The sequence below is a fragment of the Pundamilia nyererei genome, unplaced genomic scaffold (genome assembly GCF_000239375.1).
Source record: "Pundamilia nyererei isolate P.nyererei 1_Seehausen unplaced genomic scaffold, PunNye1.0 scaffold00550, whole genome shotgun sequence".
In the NCBI taxonomy this organism is placed as follows: Eukaryota; Metazoa; Chordata; class Actinopteri; order Cichliformes; family Cichlidae; genus Pundamilia; species Pundamilia nyererei.
Window position 1 is genome coordinate 32,283 of NW_005187951.1, and position 10,877 is coordinate 43,159.

Genomic DNA, 10,877 nt, shown 5'->3' on the forward strand with positions numbered 1-10,877 from the left:
CAACCTGGGTGTCTATTGTCTTGTGTAGTTTGGGAGATGATTGGATGATGGGGTGGGTGCAGTTTTCTCTGGGGTGGAGTCGGGTGGGCTGCCCCGGACTCTGTGGGGCTGGGCGGTACTGCTGCTGCGGGCCCCGGTCTGGATGGGCCTGGGCCCCCTTGCCCTGGTGGGTTCCAGAGTGTGGGGGTGCCTACTGGGGTCAGCGGGGGAGCTGGCCCCAGGGAGGGGGACACTTGCCCCTCCCTTTCTTCCCTCCCCATCCTCAGCTGCCTCCCTATTCCCGCTCTACCACACCCACCCACACACACAGGACTTGGGGTGCAGGTATGTCACCAGGCTGCAGGGAAGGCACTGTCCCCTCTGTCCCCTTCTGGCCGCCTGTGCCTCAATTTTATTCTGCAACCTAGACATCCACATTACTCACACTCTCACATAACACATACATATAGGGCCTTGGGGGTGGGCACGTTTTACAACATCCAGAGGATGGTCGGTGTTTTCCAACCCACCTCTGGCGCTGGTGCCCTACCCTCAATTTTAAATGCATATAGACACTAAGGGTTTTCGGGAGGAGCCGTGCTCTCCTGTGTTTTAAATGTACTTTAGAACAGCACACAGCAACACTACATATAAGCGGGCGTAGGGAGGTTTGGGGTCTTCACTCACCCCGGTTCTGTTAGCCGTCAGGGCTGGGGGGCTGGGAGGAGGTGCTGGCCGTCAGATTGGGGTCTGGGATGCGGGGCCTCCCTGCTACTGCAGATAAGGAGGTGGTCCGCTTGCCTCCACCCCAGAGATAAGGGTTACATCTCCTGGGTCTAGGTGCGGCTTGCCCCTCTGGGCGCGGGGTTACCCGGACCTGGGATATAGAGTATGTTTGGGGAGTGTGACTGTCTGTGCAGTGTCTATTTGTGTCTGTCTACACGTTGGGTGAGTGCCGAGTATTTGGTTGTGTATATGGGGGTGGGAATGCACGTTTGTGTCCGCGTGCGCCTGTTCGTCTGTGTCTATATGTCAGGTGGGGTCTTAGACTCAACCTCTCTGGGTACATCTCAGGCCCTCCAAAGTACGGAGGCCTATCTCCCCTCACCACACTCCCTGCCGGTGGCTGATGCCCTCAGACGTTGGTGTGTTGGTGGTTCTTGTCGACTGGGGCTGGGCACTCATGTATGTACCGGCTCACTCCTAGTGGCCGATTGGCGGGGCCTGGCGCCTGTGGCCCGGCTGGGCCCCTTCCGGGGGGTGGGGTGCCCTCAGGCCTCTGGGCCTGAAGCTCGGTCCTCTCTGGCACAGCTGGCTGCCGGCAGAGCCTGCGGGCACGCCACTGCAACCCCCTTTGGCCTCTGCTCCGTAGCTGCTGGGTGACCTCTCGTTTGGGGCGCTACTCAGCTCTTCCCAGGAGGGTGGCACGGTTCCCCCCCTTTTTGGTGGTCCTCCTCGGGTCCTCGTACTCTGGGGCCTCTGGATGTCTGGGGCCTGGATCTCCTCCATACCTGCTTCATGCCCTGGGGGACGGAGCTATGGCTCCCCACACTCCCTAGCAGATCGTTACATGGAGAAACCTTTGGAATACAAGCATGCTGATCCACACAGGTGTACACACGGGTGTTCACAGACGCGAACTACACCTTTCTTGGCTGCTGCCTCAAAGCACATTGTGCGCTGTCTATCTTGAGTGCTGCACAATAGCGTTTAATATTTAGTATCTACTGTTATCTACTGCTAGCTAGTTTATTGTGATGGTGCTGTATTTATTATGTTGCTCTTTTTTTGTTTGCTTTCTCTTCTGTTTTTTTTTCTCCATACAGGTGATCCAGGTGTTTTGTTTGTTTTTCTTTCTTTCTTCTCCCCTTTCTCACCGTCTCTTCTCCCCTCTGTTTTTCTTTCTCTCCCTCTCTTTCTTTCATTCTTTCTCCCTGTCCTATCCCCAAGTCATGTCTGTCCCGTTTGTAGCAACCGAAAATAAAATAAATACATAATTATAATAAAGGTCAATCAAATATGGCAAGGCCATGATGATCCACTTGGTAAAATAAATCCGCTTGGCATCTTTCTTGGCCTTAAGACAACAATTCTGATGGCTAAAGCTCCAAACGGGACACACACAAAAAAAAAAAAAAAAAAAAATCAAATTACAGCATTTACATTTATGTTACACTACTTTTAATTAACTGCTTTAGCCCACTTACAATGAAAATTTAAAAAAAAAACTTGTTCATGACCTGTGTATGTAAACACTATTGGAAGTAAAAATAACTTGAACTCTAATTTTGAAAACACAACTTACTGTTCTTTTTTAAAAAAAATAAATAAATAAAGCTCTGACTTGCATTATGAGTATGAGTCCGTGTTCTGGGAGAGAGTCCTGTAACTCTCTGTCTGCAAAATACAGTATATAATGACCAATGTTGGGCAATTAATTACATAGTTACTACTTCAAACAAAGTAACTGAGTTTTGCAAACAACAAAGTTTTTTGCAGCTATTTACCTAAAAATGCAGCCAAGGCGGTTTTTCTAAATAAACATTTCAAACTATTTACAGAACAATCAGGTTTTCTGCATCAAATTTAATGCCACACAAATTATTTGTGCCTCTCCAAAAAGTAATTTCTGTCGACTATGAGATAAAAGAGAACATCACAAGCCTGATACCTGCAGGTCTGACAACAGGAGATATATCACTCCTGTAACACCTGTAACATTCAGCAGTCGCCTCATTGTTTTGACACACACAACAAAACTATTAACTACACTACACACTAACTACACAAGACAACACACTCATTTTAGACTCCAAACACGCTAAATGTCGCGAATCTCACACATCTTAAAACGCCGCTGTCACTCCTAAAACTTCCCTCCTTGCTAAAAAACTAAATGCCATGTTGCCATATCATTTTTTGATTGGTTGACATGGTACATTTTTCCACCAATAGGAAAGGGTGGGGGGTTTTTTGGTTTTGTTTTTGCTCACAGGTAGAGAGTGCTTTCGAGTGCTGATGTGGCTTCACTCCACATCAGCCACGCCGCTTTGCTAGCTAAAACACCGGTGTCTGCCCATAAGGACGCTGTCATAGCCTGTCATTGACGTTGATTAGCTGCGTATATATGAATGTGAATCGCATCATTGGTTGGAGTAGCCAGTCACCGGTCACTTACTGACTCACACTGCAAAACAGAATGATTTTTAACGTATTTATTTTAATTTCAACTCAGGTTAGATTTTTTTTTGTGCACAACGCAGATTTTCTGTGCGATTGCGCACACGCGCAGCTTAGGGGGAACATTGGTGCTCATGATGGTGCCAGATCGTCTGGCAGTCTTTAAAACAATTTCCCTCAGATAAATAAATTATCCCGAGGGATCAATCAATCTCAACATCATCGAGTGTATCTGGGATTCATGAAGACACAGAAGGATGTGAGGAAACCTACATCCACAGAAGATCTGTGGCTAGTTCTCCAAGATGTTTCAAAAACTGTGTGCAAGTATACCTAGAAGAAGGTAAAGGTGGTCATACCAAATATTGTTTTTATTTAGATTTCTCTTTTGTTCATTCACTGCATTTTGTTGATTGATGAATATAAAGGATTAACACTTGGAACGCCCACTCCAGGTCAGGGACAAGTTGCTACCTTAAGAGGAGGAGTTTAAGTATCTTGGGGTTTTGTTAATGTGACAGGAGCACAAGATTAAGAGATGGATTGCAGTATCTGCATCATTGCAGATGCTGCTCCAGTCTATGGTAGTATAGAAAGAGCTAAGCGTAAAAGTGAAACTGTTGATTTTCTGGTTTATCTACGTACGTAACCTCACCTATGGTAACGACCTGTGGCTAGTGATCGAGAGAATTCAGTTTTATTTTTATATTGCCAAATCACAACAATCACCTTAGACAACAAACCCGAAGGCTCTGCCTCCCGTTTTCTTTTAACCCTCTAAAGCGTAACCTGTCACTGCTGTCAGGTGCAGCATTTCAGTGACATTAGGGTCATTACGGTAATCCTAGGTTGCAGCAGCCCCACAAAGATGAAGTTTGGTTAAGAGAAGACCGTGAGTGTTTAATGGAGCTCTATGGAAAACAGACATTTCATTTGGCTTCTTTTTTCTGTGTTATTTACCAAGATTTGAATGTGGCGTCATGCCTGGGATTACCGTAACAATCATAATATTACTGAAAAAGCACAGAGCGGATGCTTTCAGGAACCGTTGGACTCTTAGTTGGTATAAGAGTTACTCTAAAGTTTGAAGAGATAGTATGACCTAAAACCGACACGAGCGTCCACACTCCCATTAGTTTTAATGGAACAACAAGTAAGCCAGCTGTCTTTGGGATCAACTTAAGGCTTTTCAGAAACTTTTAGACAGCCTGATAATAATGAATTACAATACTCCAGCCTCGTAGTAATAAATGCATGAACCAGTTTTCTGAGCATGAGAATAAGATTATGGATACAAGCGGCCGAAATTGGTTTCCTCTGAGGGTGTTTGATGGTCCTTTGGGAGGAACTCAGAGTAGAGCCACTACTGGTCCTTGGTTGGGGTGGTTCAGGCCTCTAACTAGGATGCCTCCTGGACTTCCCCCTAGGTGAGGTGTTTTGGGCCACAGAGAGGAGAATCTGGAGGAGAGTGAGGACACATGGGAGAGGTGGCTGGCTGTTGTTCCACTAGATAAGCTTAAGGAAGTCACCGTAACAAGGGAAGTATGAGCTTCTCAGTGTATGCTGGTGCATTTTCATTGTTATGTAAAAGAGACCCGTTTTATTTTTATCTATGAAGCTAGCTAGCAGAAATCAGTTCTTTAAATTAGGTTAGATGCAAATGTTCCATGACCGGGTGGGTGAGCTTGTTCATGTGTGTCCCACACTGGTGTCCTGATGTTTATTATTCAGTTCTAATTCTCTGATGTTTGTTACTCCAAGTATATGACAAGTATTTGGTTCTATTATGTGAACATAGACTGATGTGGACAAGATGGAGGTCTGAACGTGGAGGCCACTTTATTTACTGTTGCCATGTTAGTTTGTGAAACGGAGCATGCCCATGTCTTTGCAGGTAAATGTGTATCAGATACCCTGCAGAAAGATTTCGTCAATGCTCAGCGTTGTGACTGTTTTTTGCCCCACAACATCCTGTGATCCTTTCAAATTGTAAGCATGTTTATTGTAGCCTGCTCATTGTAAATCTTTAACAGCGCTGATTATTCAAACGGTGTTACCCATGTTTAAAAAAGTGTCAACAACATTTGTTGACACTCTGGATTGACAGTTGTAGTGATTTAGGGCTATGCACATAATAAAGATCTGTTTATGTTTAGATATTAAAGAGGTGTTTTTAGCCTGATGCTCCAGTTTCTATGCTGAAAGCCTGAAAGGTAATATAAGTGATACCTCCGTATATCTACACAGTGTTATTAATGACGTAGTGCACAAGCTGTAATTAAAGAAAAGAGGCCAAATACCAGACTCTTATTAACGGAGACTTCACAAACATGCACTCTGACCTCGTCACTTCCTTTCTGGTTTTAATGAAAGCAGATGTTCAGCTGCTTGTAAACAGCAACTGGCTGTGTGTGTGTAGTGAAAGTCCAATAATTGGAATTATCACTTCAGATGGAGGTTTGTATATGTGTCTTGAATTGTATGTGCCATTGTATGTGTCTTAATGATGGCGCATAATACTCTCCTTTTTCTACAGACCCTTTCAAGTCTGTCACATGTGCTAAGGGTGAACTTGCCCTAATCCATGAGAAACACAGGGTGCCAGTGGTGGATCTACCAAATCTGGTATTCTATGGAAAATCCCAATAAGGCCCCACAAACCCACTAGAGGAAGCCTGGCCCTCAGGACGCCCTCATGAATCTTTTGGCCAGAAAGATTCACACCATTGGAGGAGTTGGACTACCTGTGCAACCTCTGTAGGGTTCAGGTATCGCCTAATTCATTTCAGTTCAGTACCCTTAGGCCCCCTCCTCGATTCAGAGATAGTCTTTCCCTTTTCATGTAAATGGCCTCCTTGATTCCCCGCTCAAACCAGCAGAGAATGTGTACATTCTCACATCATTGGAAAATGACTGGCCTGGTAGGTGTAAGACACCATGTTACAATGCTGTGATTGCAGCATTCCCCAACTCTGTTAATGGTACTCATGGCCATTGATCAATGATCAGTGGTCCAGATACGTTTCTCCTTCCTCTCACTGACCTTTATTCTTCTTGATCTTCTTCATTATTATTCTTGTCACCCTCACAGCATCTTTGGAAGCATACGTGTGGAACATCAATTCCACTGTTCCCATTATGTCTGCTTTCTCCAGACGGATCTTTTTTCTGGCCTGGAAACTAGCTACAGGCACGTTCTGCAGGATCCACTGGAAATATCGTAGATCCTCCTCATCCAATTCCCGCAACATGTGCAGCAGCTGCTCTTCTACAGGTTTTTCCATCTCTGTAAAAAGTCAGAGGGCATTTTCAGCTGAAGGACGAGACTCAGGGCATCACATTAAACCACTTTATAGCTCATTAAAGAAACATTGTCTGTTCTGACTATTCTGGATGGATTCATTCTTTAAAATAACCTGAAGCTATATGTAAAGTCTGTGTCATGAATTCCCCTCGTTTAACATCGCTGTGTACCACAGGAGGAGTATCTGTGATCAGGAAACAAAGTAACAGACCTAGAACGACTGAAGGCAGCTTCTTGTTCTTGGTGAGCCTCCTCTGACTTCCTGTGCCCTTATTTAAACAGAGTGGAGAGGTTTTAATCTCCAAATGTGCTCCTAACCTTGAGAGCTGAATCCTGGTTAGAGTCCAGCTGAATGTTCTACAAGAAACCCAAAGTGTAACCTCGGGTTGTGCAACGTGTGGCTGACGCTGCAGTACGTACACCTGGGCAGCTTCTCCTCAGATCCCCTGACCTCCCGTGGCTTTTATTCAACATTAAATACAACAATGGTTCAAGTTCAGGCCTAGCTAACCTCTGCTTAAGCATGAAGCTGAAGTTCTAAACCTGCAGTTCCTCTAGCATTCAGCAGAGGCAGCATTGAATCAGACCTCAGAGACTCCCGTGCTAAACATATTTACAGCCTGATACCAAAATAATTTGCCCCATAACAGCTGCACGAGGGGAGAATGTTTTTACACATCCACTGTTTCTATTATCAGGGGCATGGCCTCTTTGACTGACAGGTAGTGTACCTTAAAATGTTCATATTTCCAGCATTTCTTCAAGACTTTAAAGTGGCCTTTTTGCCCCACCTGTATGGGTCCGTAGTGATGGTGACACAGCGAGAGATCCAACCTGAGAGCTGGCTCATGATGTCGTGGGTTGGGAATGTGGAGGGCTCTACTGTGTTGTCAGTTCACTTCCTGCCTTTGCCCTCACATGCTGTATAAAGTGCTTTGAGAGCTCCGGGAGCTCCGGGAGTAGAAAAGTGTGATATTTGCCTTCGGGGCCCAAAGAGATGGACAGCAGAGTTGCACATTGTGAAAAAAAATAAGACTCGCCACATTGACACCACCCTTGGAGTCGTGGGGACCTTTGTTACACCCACTAATCAGCTGGGCATTCCTGATGGTGTCAGGAGGTGTGTGACTGTGCGGATGGAGGAATTTTGGACTTGATGAAGGAACCGTTTTCTCCCTGGAGTAAAGGTAAGGCCTTCACTCTGCCGTCTCGTCTGTAAGTGAACTTCAGACTCTCAGCTTTAATAAAGTTTTGCACCAACTGTTCAGAAATTTTTTTTTATTTTTTACACTCAGTTCTCTACTTTTACAGGCTCTAAAGTAACTGGACAGACAACACGTTTTAAATATAAACACTTTAATGTAAAGTTTTCAATACTTGGATGAAAATCCTCTGCACTCAGTGAGTTCCTGAGGACCACATGCTGTGTTTCAGCTGCTGCTTTGAGGCTCTTTGCTCCTGTTTGGATTTAATCAGTGAAAAGCTGCTCAGCTGGCCGGAGATCAGCTCACTGACTTTATGAAAATCTCATTTCTTGGGCTGCTGCTACAGTTTGCTTTGCTCACCATCATCTGCTCTGTGGAGCTCAGTGTGAGAGAGTACAGCTCTGTACCCCGCTCTGTACCGGCCAGCTCTGTTCTGGGATGCACCCTGGACCCATTGCAGGTGGTTGGAGACAGAAGGACTCTGGCCAAAATAACATCTCTGATGGACAGAGTCTCCCACCCCATGCATGTAAATGTTGCTGAACTGCAGAGCTCCTTCGGTGACAGACTGCTGCATCCTAGATTACAGGTGTCGAACTCCAGGCTTCGAAGGCCGTTGTCCTGCACGTTTTAGATGTGTCCTTAATCCAACACAGCTGATTCAAATGGCTAAATTACAGGACAGCACAGGCTCACTGCTGGATCATTTGATTCAGGTGTGTTGAAACAGGATAATATCTAAAACCTGCAGGACACCGGCCCTCGAGGCCTGGAGTTCGACACCCCTGTCCTAGATGCATGAAGGAGCGTTTCCGCAGGTCCTTTCTCCCTGCAGCTGCCAGACTGTACAATCAAAACTGCTCCCAACAATCATAGATGTTTACATCTGCACTGTAACTGCAATAATTTAATCAACCGATTCGCACTACAACCTGGTTTGCCTCTTATCTGTAGTTAATTTTATTTAATTTACAGTACTCTGTTTATAGTAACCATTGTCCTTGATGTAAATATGAAAGAAAAATTGTGTATGTTTCTGTTCTGTGTACTGTTTGTTGTATATGTGTCTTTCTGGCTGCTGTTACAAACAAATTTCCTCTTGTGGGACAATTAAAGGATTATTCTATTCTATACTTCATACTGCTGAGACGCCAAAGCCCACGCCATAACATCCCCTCCCCCGTGTCAGATACACACAGTATTTTTCCCCCAGTAAGCAGGGTGTGGGTAACCCTGTTGTCATTGTAACCCTTCCAGTGTTTGTGAAGCAAGAATCTGCTGTGCATGTCTGAGTTCACAGTTTTCACCCTGCACGCACACTTTATGCCTAATCTGCTCCCTGATTGGCATCTGCTTTTAAGTCCTGAGCAGCACCTCCATCTCTCTGACGGTCACCAGCTACATCCAGCTGACCCTCCACAGAGTCACAGGACTCCACCCCCTCACCGCAAGCCGACCAGTGGTACTGAAGCAGGAAATGCATGTGTGTTCCTGCCCCAGTCGATAGGATTAATGCAGCTAATCACGCAGCGGTGGCAGTTCGTTTCAGACGCACTTCAAACACAAACCGAGATTTTAACCTGTAACATTCCACCTTTGAGATGATGTAACAGGTACGCTGTGGTACGGCATAACAACACCCCCACTCGCCCAGCACCACCCAACAGCTGGATCTTTATTTAACTCAGTCGTGCGTACAAAGCGTGCACGTACCGTTATCTTCGACTCCTGCTGAGGTTATCCAGGTGAGATTATATTCACATTTCTATGGAGACCAACAGTGAACTCCAGGTGCTCGAAAACGACCTGAAAACACGACTGAGCTCAGTCTGCAGGCACATCTGGACTTCATCTGGCTCCGCCCGCCCCTTATGCCCCCCTGAACATCACGTGGGCTAAAAACCACAAGGCGGGCTTCCTGTGGTTACAGGAAGTGAGCTGTGACCTAGATGTCATGACACACCTGGACGTACAGGTCAGAGCTGTGGCTGCGCTGTCACATAGATGTGCATGACATGCGTTGCTCTAACCAGGATGTGAACCTTTCCATCTCAGTTAAAGAAAAATGTTCACTCTGACCATGAACTGGCTATGAATCCTGACCCGCCCACCAGCCTCCATCAGCGCCAACACCCGTTTGAAACACTCCCAGGGTTTCCTGTTTCCACAGGACTGGACTTACTCTTAGGGTTTTCAGCAGCTTTTATTTTGGAAACCAGCAGGAAACAAAGGCTCCTTTAAATCGAGACACAGGCCTGTCATGTGATCTCAGCTTACAGTGAGACAGGGGTGTGGCCCCTCTAGGTTCCTCTAGCTCCACAGAGACACCACACAGGAAGTTGAGCTGCGTTCAAGGTGTTTAATGAGACACAGGTGAACCAGCTGACCGCTCACACGTACAAAACTAATGAAAATATCTACATTCACAAACACTGAACTGTCCACAAGCCCCGCCCTCTCTGCCAGGCTCCAGGGTTCAGGCTAGGCTCTTTCAAAAATAAAACAGCAGTACAGTTCCTATGTCTTCCCAGGATGCTTTGCAGCTGTCAAGTCTGTTGATCCGGAGCAGTGACAAACTGCTGACCCTGCTGTTGACAGGATGTCAGGAAACCCTGTGCATAGAAAGAGGTCATCATCATCAGAGCAACCTGTGACATCAGCATCCAGTAATCAGTAGCAGGGCTCTCAAAATTTCAAAATCCCTGGTAGCCCTTCGGGCAGGGACTCTTCAGTTTTTGGTAGCCCAAAATAAATTTAAGTAGCCCGAATAAAAAAGAGAGCAATTTTTTGATTGATGTTTTGTTTCCTTTACAATATTATACATTAAAGTATAATATTGTAAAGGAAACAAAACATTAATCAAAAAATTGTTGAAAAACAAATTACAACATTGTATAAAAATTACAGTCATCAACTCAAATACTTGGTTCTAATTGAACAGAAATTTCTATGAACTTGTAAGAACTGTGTAGGACATGAATCAGTCTGTGTCAGATCCTGAATTTGAAATTTCCACTGAAGTCACGGGTAAGAGACAAGTGGAACCAAGATCTAGGCCATTTGCTTTTTGAAGTTTGCAAAGACTGCTAAATTTTGCCAGTGGTAGTTCCCTCTTAGTACACTGTTCTAAACAGATTTTTCAGGTTTATTTTTAGTATGTTATTTGCAATTGGTGTTTGTTCTGGGAAAGATATTGCAGACTGAGCAAT

At 45.2% G+C, this 10,877-nt stretch overlaps 1 protein-coding gene across 3 annotated transcripts in view; it reads right to left on the bottom strand.

Annotated features, from left to right (window-relative positions):
• Positions 1 to 10,010: 10,010 nt before the first annotated feature.
• The window catches only part of LOC102209166 (MAP/microtubule affinity-regulating kinase 3-like), an 11,165-nt gene continuing 10,298 nt past the window's right edge, over positions 10,011 to 10,877 (bottom strand). For all 3 annotated transcript variants that reach the window (XM_013907842.1, XM_005754346.2, XM_013907843.1), the window contains one exon: positions 10,011 to 10,280. The gene's annotated coding sequence lies outside the window, so the exon portion shown is untranslated. The remainder of the gene's footprint in view (positions 10,281 to 10,877) is intronic.